Source organism: Hypanus sabinus, chromosome 2, assembly GCF_030144855.1.
Source record: "Hypanus sabinus isolate sHypSab1 chromosome 2, sHypSab1.hap1, whole genome shotgun sequence".
Lineage (NCBI taxonomy): Eukaryota > Metazoa > Chordata > Chondrichthyes > Myliobatiformes > Dasyatidae > Hypanus > Hypanus sabinus.
In genome coordinates this window covers 209,594,590-209,607,014 of record NC_082707.1, presented here as the reverse complement: position 1 = coordinate 209,607,014, position 12,425 = coordinate 209,594,590, and positions in this window count along the sequence as shown.

The window sequence follows — 12,425 nt, the reverse complement described above, 5'->3', positions numbered from 1 at the left end:
GCTCTGAGTGATTGTGATCTTGGGTCCCAGAGTGAGCTCTGAGTGATTGTGATCATGGGTCCCTGAGTGAGCTCTGAGAGACTGTGATCTTGAGGCCCAGTGTGAGCTCAGAGTGATTGTGATTTTGGTCCCAGTGTGATCTCTGAGTGATTGTGATCTTGGGTCCCAGAGTGATCTCTGAGTGATGGTGATCTTGGATCCCTGAGTGAGCTCTGAGTGATTGTGATCTTGGGTCCCTGAGTGACCTCTGAGTGATTGTGATCTAGGGTCCCAGAGTGAGCTCTGAGTGATGGTGATCTTGGGTCCCTGAGTGAGCTCCGAATGATTGTGATCTTCGGTCCCAGAGTGAGCTCAGAGTGATTGTGATCTTTGGTACTGCGTTAGCTCTGAGTGATTGTGATCTTGGGTCCCTGAGTGATCTCTGAGTGATTCTGATCTTGTGTCCCAGAGTGATCTCTGAGTGATGGTGATCTTGGGTCCCAGAGTGAGCTCTGTGTGATGGTGATCTCGGGTCCCAGAGTGATCTCTGAGTGATTGTGATCTTGGGTCCAAGTGTGAGCTCTGTGTGATGGTGATCTTGGGTCCTAGAGTGATCTCTGTGTGATTGTGATCTTGGATCCCTGAGTGAGCTCTGAGTGATTGTGATCTTGGGTTCCAGATTGATCCCTGAGTGATTGTGATCTTGGGTCACAGACTGAGCTCTGAGTGATTCTGAGCTTGGGTCCCAGAGTGATCTCTGAGTGATGGTGATCTTGGGTCCCAGAGTGATCTCTGAGTGATGGTGATCTTGGGTCCCAGAGTGATCTCTGAGTGATTGTGATCTTGGGTCACAGAGTGATCTCTGAGTGATTGAGATCTTGGGTCCCAGAATGTGCTCTGAGTGATGGTGATCTTGGGTCCCAGAGTGATCTCTGAGTGATGGTGATCTTGTGTCCCATAGTGATCTCTGAGTGATGGTGATCTTGGGTCCCTGAGTGTGCTCTGAGTGATTGTGATCTTGGGTCCCTGAGTGAGCTCTGAGTGATTGTGAACTTGGGTCCCTGAGTGAGCTCTGAGTGATTGTGATCTTGGGTCCCTGAGTGAGCTCTGAGTGATTGTAATCTTGGGTCCCTGAGTGATCTCTGAGTGATTGTGATCTTGGGTCCCTGAGTGATCTCTGAGTGATGGTGATCTTGTGTCCCAGAGTGATCTCTGAGTGATTGTGATCTTGGGTCCCAGATTGATCTCTGAGTGATGGTGATCTTGGATCCTTGAGTGATCTCTGAGTGATTGTGATCTTGGATCCCTGAGTGATCTCTGAGTGATTGTGATCTTGGGTCTCAGAGTGAGCTCTGAGTGATTGTGATCTTGGGTCCCAGAGTGATCTCTGAGTGATTGTAATCTTGGGTCTGAGTGATCTCTGTGTGATGGTGATCTTGGGTCCCAGAGTGAGCTCTGAGGGACTGTGATCTTGGGGCCCGGTGTGAGCTCAGAGTGATTGTGATTTTGTTCCCAGTGTGATCTCTCTGTGATTGTGATCTTGGATCCCTGAGTGATCTCTGAGTGATTGCGATCTTTGTTCCCTGAGTGATCTCTGAGTGATTGTGATCTTCGGTCTCAGAGTGATCTCTGAGTGATTGTGATCTTGGGTCCCAGAGTGATCTCTGAGTGATGGTGAATTGGTTTCCAGTGTGATCTCTGAATGATTGTGATCTTGGGTCCCTGAGTGAGCTCTGATTGATGGTGTTCTTGGGTCCCAGTTTGATCTCTGAGTGATGGTGATCTTGGGTCCCAGAGTGATCTCTGAGTGATGGTGATCTTGGGTCCCAGTTTGATCTCTGAGTGATTGTGATCTTGGGTCTCAGAGTGATCTCTGTGTGATGATGATCTTGGGTCCCAGAGTGTGCTCTGAGTGATTGTGATCTTGGGTCCCAGAGTGATCTCTGAGTGATGGTGATCTTGGGTCCCAGAGTGATCTCTGAGTGATTGTGATCTTGGGTCCCAGAGTGATCTCTGAGTGATGGTGATCTTGGGTCCCAGTTTGATCTCTGATTGATGGTGATCTTGGGTCCCAGAGTGAGCTCTGAGTGATGGTGATCTTGGGTCCCAGAGTGAGCTCTGAGTGATTGTGATCTTGGGTCCCAGAGTGACCTCTGAGTGATTGTGATCTTGGGTCCCAGAGTGACCTCTGAGTGATTGTGATCTTGGGTCCCAGAGTGATCTCTGAGTGATTGTGATCTTGGGTCCCAGAGTGACCTCTGAGTGATTGTGATCTTGGGGCCCAGTGTGAGCTCAGAGTGATTGTGATTTGGGTCCCAGTGTGATCTCTGAGTGATTGTGATCTTGGGTCCCAGAGTGAGCTCTGAGTGATTGTGATCTTGGGTCCCAGAGTGATCTCTGAGTGATTGTGATCTTGGGTCCCAGAGTGATCTCTGAGTGATTCTGATCTTGGGTCCCTGAGTGAGCTCTGAGTGATGGTGATCTTGTGTCCCAGAGTGAAATCTGAGTGATTGTGATCTTCGGTCCCAGAGTGAAATATGAGTGATTGTGATCTTGGGTCCAAGTGTGAGCTCTGTGTGATGGTGATCTTGGGTCCCAGAGTGATCTCTGAGTGATTGTGATCTTGGGTCCCAGAGTGATCTCTGAGTGATTCTGATCTTGGGTCCCTGAGTGAGCTCTGAGTGATGGTGATCTTGTGTCCCAGAGTGAAATCTGAGTGATGCTGATCTTGGGTCCCAGAGTGATCTCTGAGTGATTGTGATCTTGGGTCCCATAGTGATCTCTGAGTGATTGTGATCTTGGATCACAGAGTGATCTCTGAGTGATGGTGATCTTGGGTCCCAGAGTGAGCTCTGAGTGATTGTGATCTTCTGTCCCTGAGTGAGCTCTGTGTGATGGAGACCTCGGGTCCCAGAGTGATCTCTGAGTGACTGTGATCTTGGGTCCCAGAGTGATCTCTGTGTGATGGTGATCTTGGGTCGCAGAGTGATCTCTGAATGATTGTGATCTTGGGTCCCAGATTGATCCCTGAGTGATTGTGATCTTGGGTCCCAGAGTGAGCTCTGTGTGATGGTGATCTTGGGTCCCAGAGTGATCTCTGAGTGATTGTGATCTTGGATCCCAGAGTGATCTCTGAGTGATTGTGATCTTGGGTCCCAGAGTGATCTCTGAGTGATTGTGATCTTGGATCACAGAGTGATCTCTGAGTCATTGTGATCTTGGGTCCCAGAGTGATCTCTGTGTGATTGTGATCTTGGGTCCCAGAGTGATCTCTGAGTGATGGTGATCTTGGGTCCCAGAGTGAGCTTTGAGTGATTGTGATCTTATGTCCAAGTGTGAGCTCTGTGTGATTGCGATCTTGGTTCCCGGTGTGATCTCTGAGTGATTGTCGTCTTCGGTCTCAGAGTGATCTCTGAGTGATGGTGATCTTGGTTTCCAGAGTGATCTCTGAATGATTGTGATCTTGGTTCTCAGAGTGATCTCTGAGTGATTGTGATCTTGGGTCCAAGTGTGATCTCTGTGTGATTGTGATCGTGGGTCCCAGATTGAGAGTGATTGTGATCTTGGGTCCCAGAGTGATCTCTGTGTGATTGTGATCTTGGGTCCCAGAGTGAGCTCTGAGTGATTGTGATCTTGGGTCCCAAATTGATCCCTGAGTGATTGTGATCTTGTGTCCCAGAGTGATCTCTGAGTGATTGTGATCTTGGGTCCTGCGTGAGCTCTGAGTGATTGTGATCTTGGGTCCCTAGGTGATCTCTGAGTGATTCTGATCTTGGGTCCCAGAGTGAGCACTGAGTGATTGTGATCTTCTGTCCCTGAGTGAGCTCTGTGTGATGGAGACCTCGGGTCCCAGAGTGATCTCTGAGTGATTGAGATCTTGGGTCCCAGAGTGATCTCTGAATGATTGTGATCTTGGGTCCCAGATTGATCGCTGAGTGATTGTGATCTTGGGTCCCAGAGTGATCTCTGTGTGATTGTGATCTTGGGTCCCAGAGTGAGCTCTGAGTGATTGTGATCTTGGGTCCCAAATTGATCCCTGAGTGATTGTGATCTTGGGTCCCAGAGTGATCTCTGAGTGATTGTGATCTTGGGTCCTGCGTGAGCTCTGAGTGATTGTGATCTTGGGTCCCTGGGTGATCTCTGAGTGATTCTGATCTTGGGTCCCAGAGTGAGCTCTGGGGGATTGTGATCTTGGGTCCCAGAGTGATCTCTGAGTGATTGTGATCTTGGGTCCCAGAGTGATCTCTGTGTGATGGTGATCTTGGGTCCCAGAGTGATCTCTGAATTATTGTGATCTTGGGTCCCAGATTGATCCCTGAGTGATTGTGATCTTGGGTCCCAGAGTGAGCTCTGGGTGATTGTGATCTTGGGTCCCAGAGTGATCTCTGTGTGATTGTGATCTTGGGTCCCAGAGTGACCTCTGAGTGATTGTGATCTTGGGTCCCAGTGTGAGCTCTGAGTGATTGTGATCTTGGGGCCCAGTGTGAGCTCAGAGTGATTGTGATTTGGGTCCCAGTGTGATCTCTGAGTGATTGTGATCTTGGGTCCCAGAGTGAGCTCTGAGTGACTGTGATCTTGGGTCGCAGAGTGATCTCTGAGTGATGGTGATCTTGGATCCCTGACTGAGCTCTGAGTGATTGTGATCTTGGGTCCTTGAGTGACCTCTGAGTGATTGTGATCTTGGGTCCCAGAGTGAGCTTTGATGATGGTGATCTTGGGTCCCAGAGTGATCTCTGAGTGATTCTGATCTTGGGTCCCTGAGTGAGCTCTGAGTGATGGTGATCTTGTGTCCCAGAGTGAAATCTGTGTGATTGTGATCTTCGGTCCCAGAGTGAAATCTGAGTGATTGTGATCTTGGGTCCAAGTGTGAGCTCTGTGTGATGGTGATCTTGGGTCCCAGAGTGATCTCTGTGTGATGGTGATCTTGGGTCCCAGAGTGATCTCTGAATGATTGTGATCTTGGGTCCCAGATTGATCCCTGAGTGATTGTGATCTTGTGTCCCAGAGTGAGCTCTGTGTGATGCTGATCTTGGGTCGCAGAGTGATCTCTGAGTGATTGTGATCTTGGGTCCCATAGTGATCTCTGAGTGATTGTGATCTTGGATCACAGAGTGATCACTGAGTGATGGTGATTTTGGGTCCCAGAGTGAGCTCTGAGTGATTGTGATCTTCTGTCCCTGAGTGAGCTCTGTGTGATGGAGATCTCGGGTCCCAGAGTGAGCTCTGAGGGACTGTGATCTTGGGGCCCGGTGCGAGCTCAGAGTGATTGTGATTTTGTTCCCAGTGTGATCTCTCTGTGATTGTGATCTTGGATCCCTGAGTGATCTCTGAGTGATTGCGATCTTTGTTCCCTGAGTGATCTCTGAGTGATTGTGATCTTCGGTCTCAGAGTGATCTCTGAGTGATTGTGATCTTGGGTCCCAGAGTGATCTCTGAGTGATGGTGAATTGGTTTCCAGTGTGATCTCTGAATGATTGTGATCTTGGGTCCCTGAGTGAGCTCTGATTGATGGTGTTCTTGGGTCCCAGTTTGATCTCTGAGTGATGGTGATCTTGGGTCCCAGAGTGATCTCTGAGTGATGGTGATCTTGGGTCCCAGAGTGAGCTCTGAGGGACTGTGATCTTGGGGCCCGGTGTGAGCTCAGAGTGATTGTGATTTTGTTCCCAGTGTGATCTCTCTGTGATTGTGATCTTGGATCCCTGAGTGATCTCTGAGTGATTGCGATCTTTGTTCCCTGAGTGATCTCTGAGTGATTGTGATCTTCGGTCTCAGAGTGATCTCTGAGTGATTGTGATCTTGGGTCCCAGAGTGATCTCTGAGTGATGGTGAATTGGTTTCCAGTGTGATCTCTGAATGATTGTGATCTTGGGTCCCTGAGTGAGCTCTGATTGATGGTGTTCTTGGGTCCCAGTTTGATCTCTGAGTGATGGTGATCTTGGGTCCCAGAGTGATCTCTGAGTGATGGTGATCTTGGGTCCCAGTTTGATCTCTGAGTGATTGTGATCTTGGGTCCCAGAGTGATCTCTGTGTGATGATGATCTTGGGTCCCAGAGTGTGCTCTGAGTGATTGTGATCTTGGGTCCCAGAGTGATCTCTGAGTGATGGTGATCTTGGGTCCCAGTTTGATCTCTGATTGATGGTGATCTTGGGTCCCAGAGTGAGCTCTGAGTGATTGTGATCTTGGGTCCCAGAGTGACCTCTGAGTTATTGTGATCTTGGTTCCCAGAGTGACCTCTGAGTGATTGTGATCTTGGGTCCCAGAGTGATCTCTGAGTGATTGTGATCTTGGGTCCCAGAGTGACCTCTGAGTGATTGTGATCTTGGGGCCCAGTGTGAGCTCAGAGTGATTGTGATTTGGGTCCCAGTGTGATCTCTGAGTGATTGTGATCTTGGGTCCCAGAGTGAGCTCTGAGTGATTGTGATCTTGGGTCCCAGAGTGATCTCTGAGTGATTGTGATCTTGGGTCCCTGAGTGACCTCTGAGTGATTGTGATCTTGGGTCCCAGAGTGAGCTCTGAGTGATGGTGATCTTGGGTCCCAGAGTGATCTCTGAGTGATTCTGATCTTGGGTCCCTGAGTGAGCTCTGAGTGATGGTGATCTTGTGTCCCAGAGTGAAATCTGAGTGATTGTGATCTTCGGTCCCAGAGTGAAATCTGTGTGATTGTGATCTTGGGTCCAAGTGTGAGCTCTGTGTGATGGTGATCTTGGGTCCCAGAGTGATCTCTGTGTGATGGTGATCTTGGGTCCCAGATTGATCCCTGAGTGATTGTGATCTTGGGTCCCAGGGTGAGCTCTGGGTGATTGTGATCTTGGGTCCCAGAGTGAGCTCTGTGTGATGCTGATCTTGGGTCCCAGAGTGATCTCTGAGTGATTGTGATCTTGGGTCCCATAGTGATCTCTGAGTGATTGTGATCTTGGATCACAGAGTGATCTCTGAGTGATGGTGATCTTGGGTCCCAGAGTGAGCTCTGAGTGATTGTGATCTTCTGTCCCTGAGTGAGCTCTGTGTGATGGAGACCTCGGGTCCCAGAGTGATCTCTGAGTGACTGTGATCTTGGGTCCCAGAGTGATCTCTGTGTGATGGTGATCTTGGGTCGCAGAGTGATCTCTGAATGATTGTGATCTTGGGTCCCAGATTGATCCCTGAGTGATTGTGATCTTGGGTCCCAGAGTGAGCTCTGGGTGATTGAGATCTTGGGTCCCAGAGTGAGCTCTGTGTGATTGTGATCTTGGGTCCCAGAGTGATCTCTGAGTGATTGTGATCTTGGATCCCAGAGTGATCTCTGAGTGATTGTGATCTTGGGTCCCAGAGTGATCTCTGAGTGATTGTGATCTTGGATCACACAGTGATCTCTGAGTGATTGTGATCTTGGGTCCCAGAGTGATCTCTGTGTGATTGTGATCTTGGGTCCCAGAGTGATCTCTGAGTGATGGTGATCTTGGGTCCCAGAGTGAGCTTTGAGTGATTGTGATCTTATGTCCAAGTGTGAGCTCTGTGTGATTGCGATCTTGGTTCCCGGTGTGATCTCTGAGTGATTGTCGTCTTCGGTCTCAGAGTGATCTCTGAGTGATGGTGATCTTGGTTTCCAGAGTGATCTCTGAATGATTGTGATCTTGGTTCTCAGAGTGATCTCTGAGTGATTGTGATCTTGGGTCCAAGTGTGATCTCTGTGTGATTGTGATCGTGGGTCCCAGATTGAGAGTGATTGTGATCTTGGGTCCCAGAGTGATCTCTGTGTGATTGTGATCTTGGGTCCCAGAGTGAGCTCTGAGTGATTGTGATCTTGGGTCCCAAATTGATCCCTGAGTGATTGTGATCTTGGATCCCAGAGTGATCTCTGAGTGATGGTGATCTTGGATCCCTGAGTGATCTCTGAGTGATTGTGATCTTGGGTCCTGCGTGAGCTCTGAGTGATTGTGATCTTGGGTCCCTGGGTGATCTCTGAGTGATTCTGATCTTGGGTCCCAGAGTGAGCACTGAGTGATTGTGATCTTCTGTCCCTGAGTGAGCTCTGTGTGATGGAGACCTCGGGTCCCAGAGTGATCTCTGAGTGATTGTGATCTTGGGTCCCAGAGTGATCTCTGAATGATTGTGATCTTGGGTCCCAGATTGATCGCTGAGTGATTGTGATCTTGGGTCCCAGAGTGATCTCTGTGTGATTGTGATCTTGGGTCCCAGAGTGAGCTCTGAGTGATTGTGATCTTGGGTCCCAAATTGATCCCTGAGTGATTGTGATCTTGGGTCCCAGAGTGATCTCTGAGTGATTGTGATCTTGGGTCCTGCGTGAGCTCTGAGTGATTGTGATCTTGGGTCCCTGGGTGATCTCTGAGTGATTCTGATCTTGGGTCCCAGAGTGAGCTCTGGGGGATTGTGATCTTGGGTCCCAGAGTGATCTCTGAGTGATTGTGATCTTGGGTCCCAGAGTGATCTCTGTGTGATGGTGATCTTGGGTCCCAGAGTGATCTCTGAATTATTGTGATCTTGGGTCCCAGATTGATCCCTGAGTGATTGTGATCTTGGGTCCCAGAGTGAGCTCTGGGTGATTGTGATCTTGGGTCCCAGAGTGAGCTCTGTGTGATTGTGATCTTGGGTCCCAGAGTGATCTCTGAGTGATTGTGATCTTGGATCCCAGAGTGATCTCTGAGTGATGGTGATCTTGGGTCCCAGAGTGATCTCTGAGTGATGGTGATCTTGGGTCCCAGAGTGAGCTATGAGTGATTCTGATCTTATGTCCAAGTGTGAGCTCTGAGTGATGGTGATCTTGGGTCCCAGAGTGAGCTCTGTGTGATGATGATCTTGGGTCCCAGAGTGATCTCTGAGTGATTGTGATCTTGGGTCCCAGAGTGATCTCTGAGTGATTGTGATCTTGGGTCCCAGAGTGAGCTCTGAGTGATTGTGATCTTGGGTCCCAGAGTGACCTCTGAGTGATTGTGATCTTGGGTCCCAGAGTGACCTCTGAGTGATTGCGAACTTGGGTCCCAGAGTGATCTCTGTGTGATTGTGATCTTGGGTCCCAGAGTGACCTCTGAGTGATTGTGATCTTGGGTCCCAGTGTGAGCTCTGAGTGATTGTGATCTTGGGGCCCAGTGTGAGCTCAGAGTGATTGTGATTTGGGTCCCAGTGTGATCTCTGAGTGATTGTGATCTTGGGTCCCAGAGTGATCTCTGAGTGATGGTGATCTTGGATCCCTGAGTGAGCTCTGAGTGATTGTGATCTTGGGTCCCTGAGTGACCTCTGAGTGATTGTGATCTTGGGTCCCAGAGTGAGCTTTGATGATGGTGATCTTGGGTCCCATAGTGATCTCTGAGTGATTCTGATCTTGGGTCCCTGAGTGAGCTCTGAGTGATGGTGATCTTGTGTCCCAGAGTGAAATCTGTGTGATTGTGATCTTCGGTCCCAGAGTGAAATCTGAGTGATTGTGATCTTGGGTCCAAGTGTGAGCTCTGTGTGATGGTGATCTTGGGTCCCAGAGTGATCTCTGTGTGATGGTGACCTTGGGTCCCAGAGTGATCTCTGAATGATTGTGATCTTGGGTCCCAGATTGATCCCTGAGTGATTGTGATCTTGTGTCCCAGAGTGAGCTCTGTGTGATGCTGATCTTGGGTCGCAGAGTGATCTCTGAGTGATTGTGATCTTGGGTCCCATAGTGATCTCTGAGTGATTGTGATCTTGGATCACAGAGTGATCACTGAGTGATGGTGATTTTGGGTCCCAGAGTGAGCTCTGAGTGATTGAGATCTTCTGTCCCTCAGTGAGCTCTGTGTGATGGAGATCTCGGGTCCCAGAGTGATCTCTGAGTGATTGTGATCTTGGGTCCCAGAGTGATCTCTGAATGATTGTGATCTTGGGTCCCAGATTGATCGCTGAGTGATTGTGATCTTGGGTCCCAGAGTGAGCTCTGGGGGATTGTGATCTTGGGTCCCAGAGTGATCTCTGAGTGTTTGTGATCTTGGGTCCCAGAGTGATCTCTGTGTGATGGTGATCTTGGGTCCCAGAGTGATCTCTGAATTATTGTGATCTTGGGTCCCAGATTGATCCCTGAGTGATTGTGATCTTGGGTCCCAGAGTGAGCTCTGGGTGATTGTGATCTTGGGTCCCAGAGTGAGCTCTGTGTGATTGTGATCTTGGGTCCCAGAGTGATCTCTGAGTGATTGTGATCTTGGATCCCAGAGTGATCTCTGAGTGATAGTGATCTTGGGTCCCAGAGTGATCTCTGAGTGATGGTGATCTTGGGTCCCAGAGTGAGCTATGAGTGATTGTGATCTTATGTCCAAGTGTGAGCTCTGAGTGATGGTGATCTTGGGTCCCAGAGTGAGCTCTGTGTGATGATGATCTTGGGTCCCAGAGTGATCTCTGAGTGATTGTGATCTTGGGTCCCAGAGTGATCTCTGAGTGATTGTGATCTTGGGTCCCAGAGTGAGCTCTGAGTGATTGTGATCTTGGGTCCCAGAGTGACCTCTGAGTGATTGTGATCTTGGGTCCCAGAGTGACCTCTGAGTGATTGCGAACTTGGGTCCCAGAGTGATCTCTGAGTGATTGTGATCTTGGGTCCCAGAGTGACCTCTGAGTGATTGTGATCTTGGGTCCCAGTGTGAGCTCTGAGTGATTGTGATCTTGGGGCCCAGTGTGAGCTCAGAGTGATTGTGATTTGGGTCCCAGTGTGATCTCTGAGTGATTGTGATCTTGGGTCCCAGAGTGAGCTCAGAGTGACTGTGATCTTGGGTCGCAGAGTGATCTCTGAGTGATGGTGATCTTGGATCCCTGAGTGAGCTCTGAGTGATTGTGATCTTGGGTCCCTGAGTGACCTCTGAGTGATTGTGATCTTGGGTCCCAGAGTGAGCTCTGAGTGATGGTGATCTTGGGTCCCAGAGTGATCTCTGAGTGATTCTGATCTTGGGTCCCTGAGTGAGCTCTGAGTGATGGTGATCTTGTGTCCCAGAGTGAAATCTGAGTGATTGTGATCTTCGGTCCCAGAGTGAAATCTGATTGATTGTGATCTTGGGTCCAACTGTGAGCTCTGTGTGATGGTGATCTTGGGTCCCAGAGTGATCTCTGTGTGATGGTGATCTTGGGTCCCAGAGTGATCTCTGAATGATTGTGATCTTGGGTCCCAGATTGATCCCTGAGTGATTGTGATCTTGGGTCCCAGAGTGAGCTCTGTGTGATGCTGATCTTGGGTCGCAGAGTGATCTCTGAGTGATTGTGATCTTGGGTCCCATAGTGATCTCTGAGTGATTGTGATCTTGGATCACAGAGTGATCTCTGAGTGATGGTGATTTTGGGTCCCAGAGTGAGCTCTGAGTGATTGTGATCTTCTGTCCCTGAGTGAGCTCTGTGTGATGGAGATCTCGGGTCCCAGAGTGATCTCTGAGTGACTGTGATCTTGGGTCCCAGAGTGATCTCTGTGTGATGGTGATCTTGGGTCCCAGAGTGATCTCTGAATGATTGTGATCTTGGGTCCCAGATTGATCCCTGAGTGATTGTGATCTTGGATCCCAGATTGAACTCTTGGTGATTGTGATCTTGGGTCCCAGATTGATCCCTGAGTGATTGTGATCTTGGGTCCCAGAGTGAGCTCTGAGTGATTGTGATCTTGGGTCCCAGAGTGATCTCTGAGTGATTGTGATCTTGGATCCCAGAGTGATCTCTGAGTGATGGTGATCTTGGGTCCCAGAGTGATCTCTGAGTGATTGTGATCTTGGATCCCAGAGTGATCTCTGAGTGATTGTGATCTTGGGTCCCAGAGTGATCTCTGAGTGATTGTGATCTTGGATCACAGAGTGATCTCTGAGTGATTGTGATCTTGGGTCCCAGAGTGATCTCTGAGTGATTGTGATCTTGGGTCCCAGAGTGAGCTTTGAGTGATTGTGATCTTATGTCCAAGTGTGAGCTCTGTGTGATTGCGATCTTGGTTCCCGGTGTGATCTCTGAGTGATGGTGATCTTGGGTCCCAGAGTGATCTCTGAGTGATTGTCGTCTTCGGTCTCAGAGTGATCTCTGAGTGATGGTGATCTTGGTTTCCAGAGTGATCTCTGAATGATTGTGATCTTGGTTCTCAGAGTGATCTCTGAGTGATTGTTATCTTGGGTCCCAGAGTTATCTCTGAGTGATGGTGATCTTGGGTCCCAGAGTGAGCACTGAGAGACTGTGATCTTGGGTCCAAGTGTGAGCTCTGTGTGATGGTGATCTTGGGTCCCAGATTGAGAGTGATTGTGATCTTGGGTCCCAGAGTGATCTCTGAGTGATTGTGATCTTGGGTCCCTGGGTGATCTCTGTGTGATTGTGATCTTGGGTCCCAGAGTGAGCTCTGAGTGATTGTGATCTTGGGTCCAAGTGTGAGCTCTGGTGATGTTGATCTTGGGTCCCAGATTGATCTCTGAGTGATTGTGATCTTCGGTCCCAGAGTTATCTCTGAGTGATTGTGATCTTGGGTCCCAGAGTGATA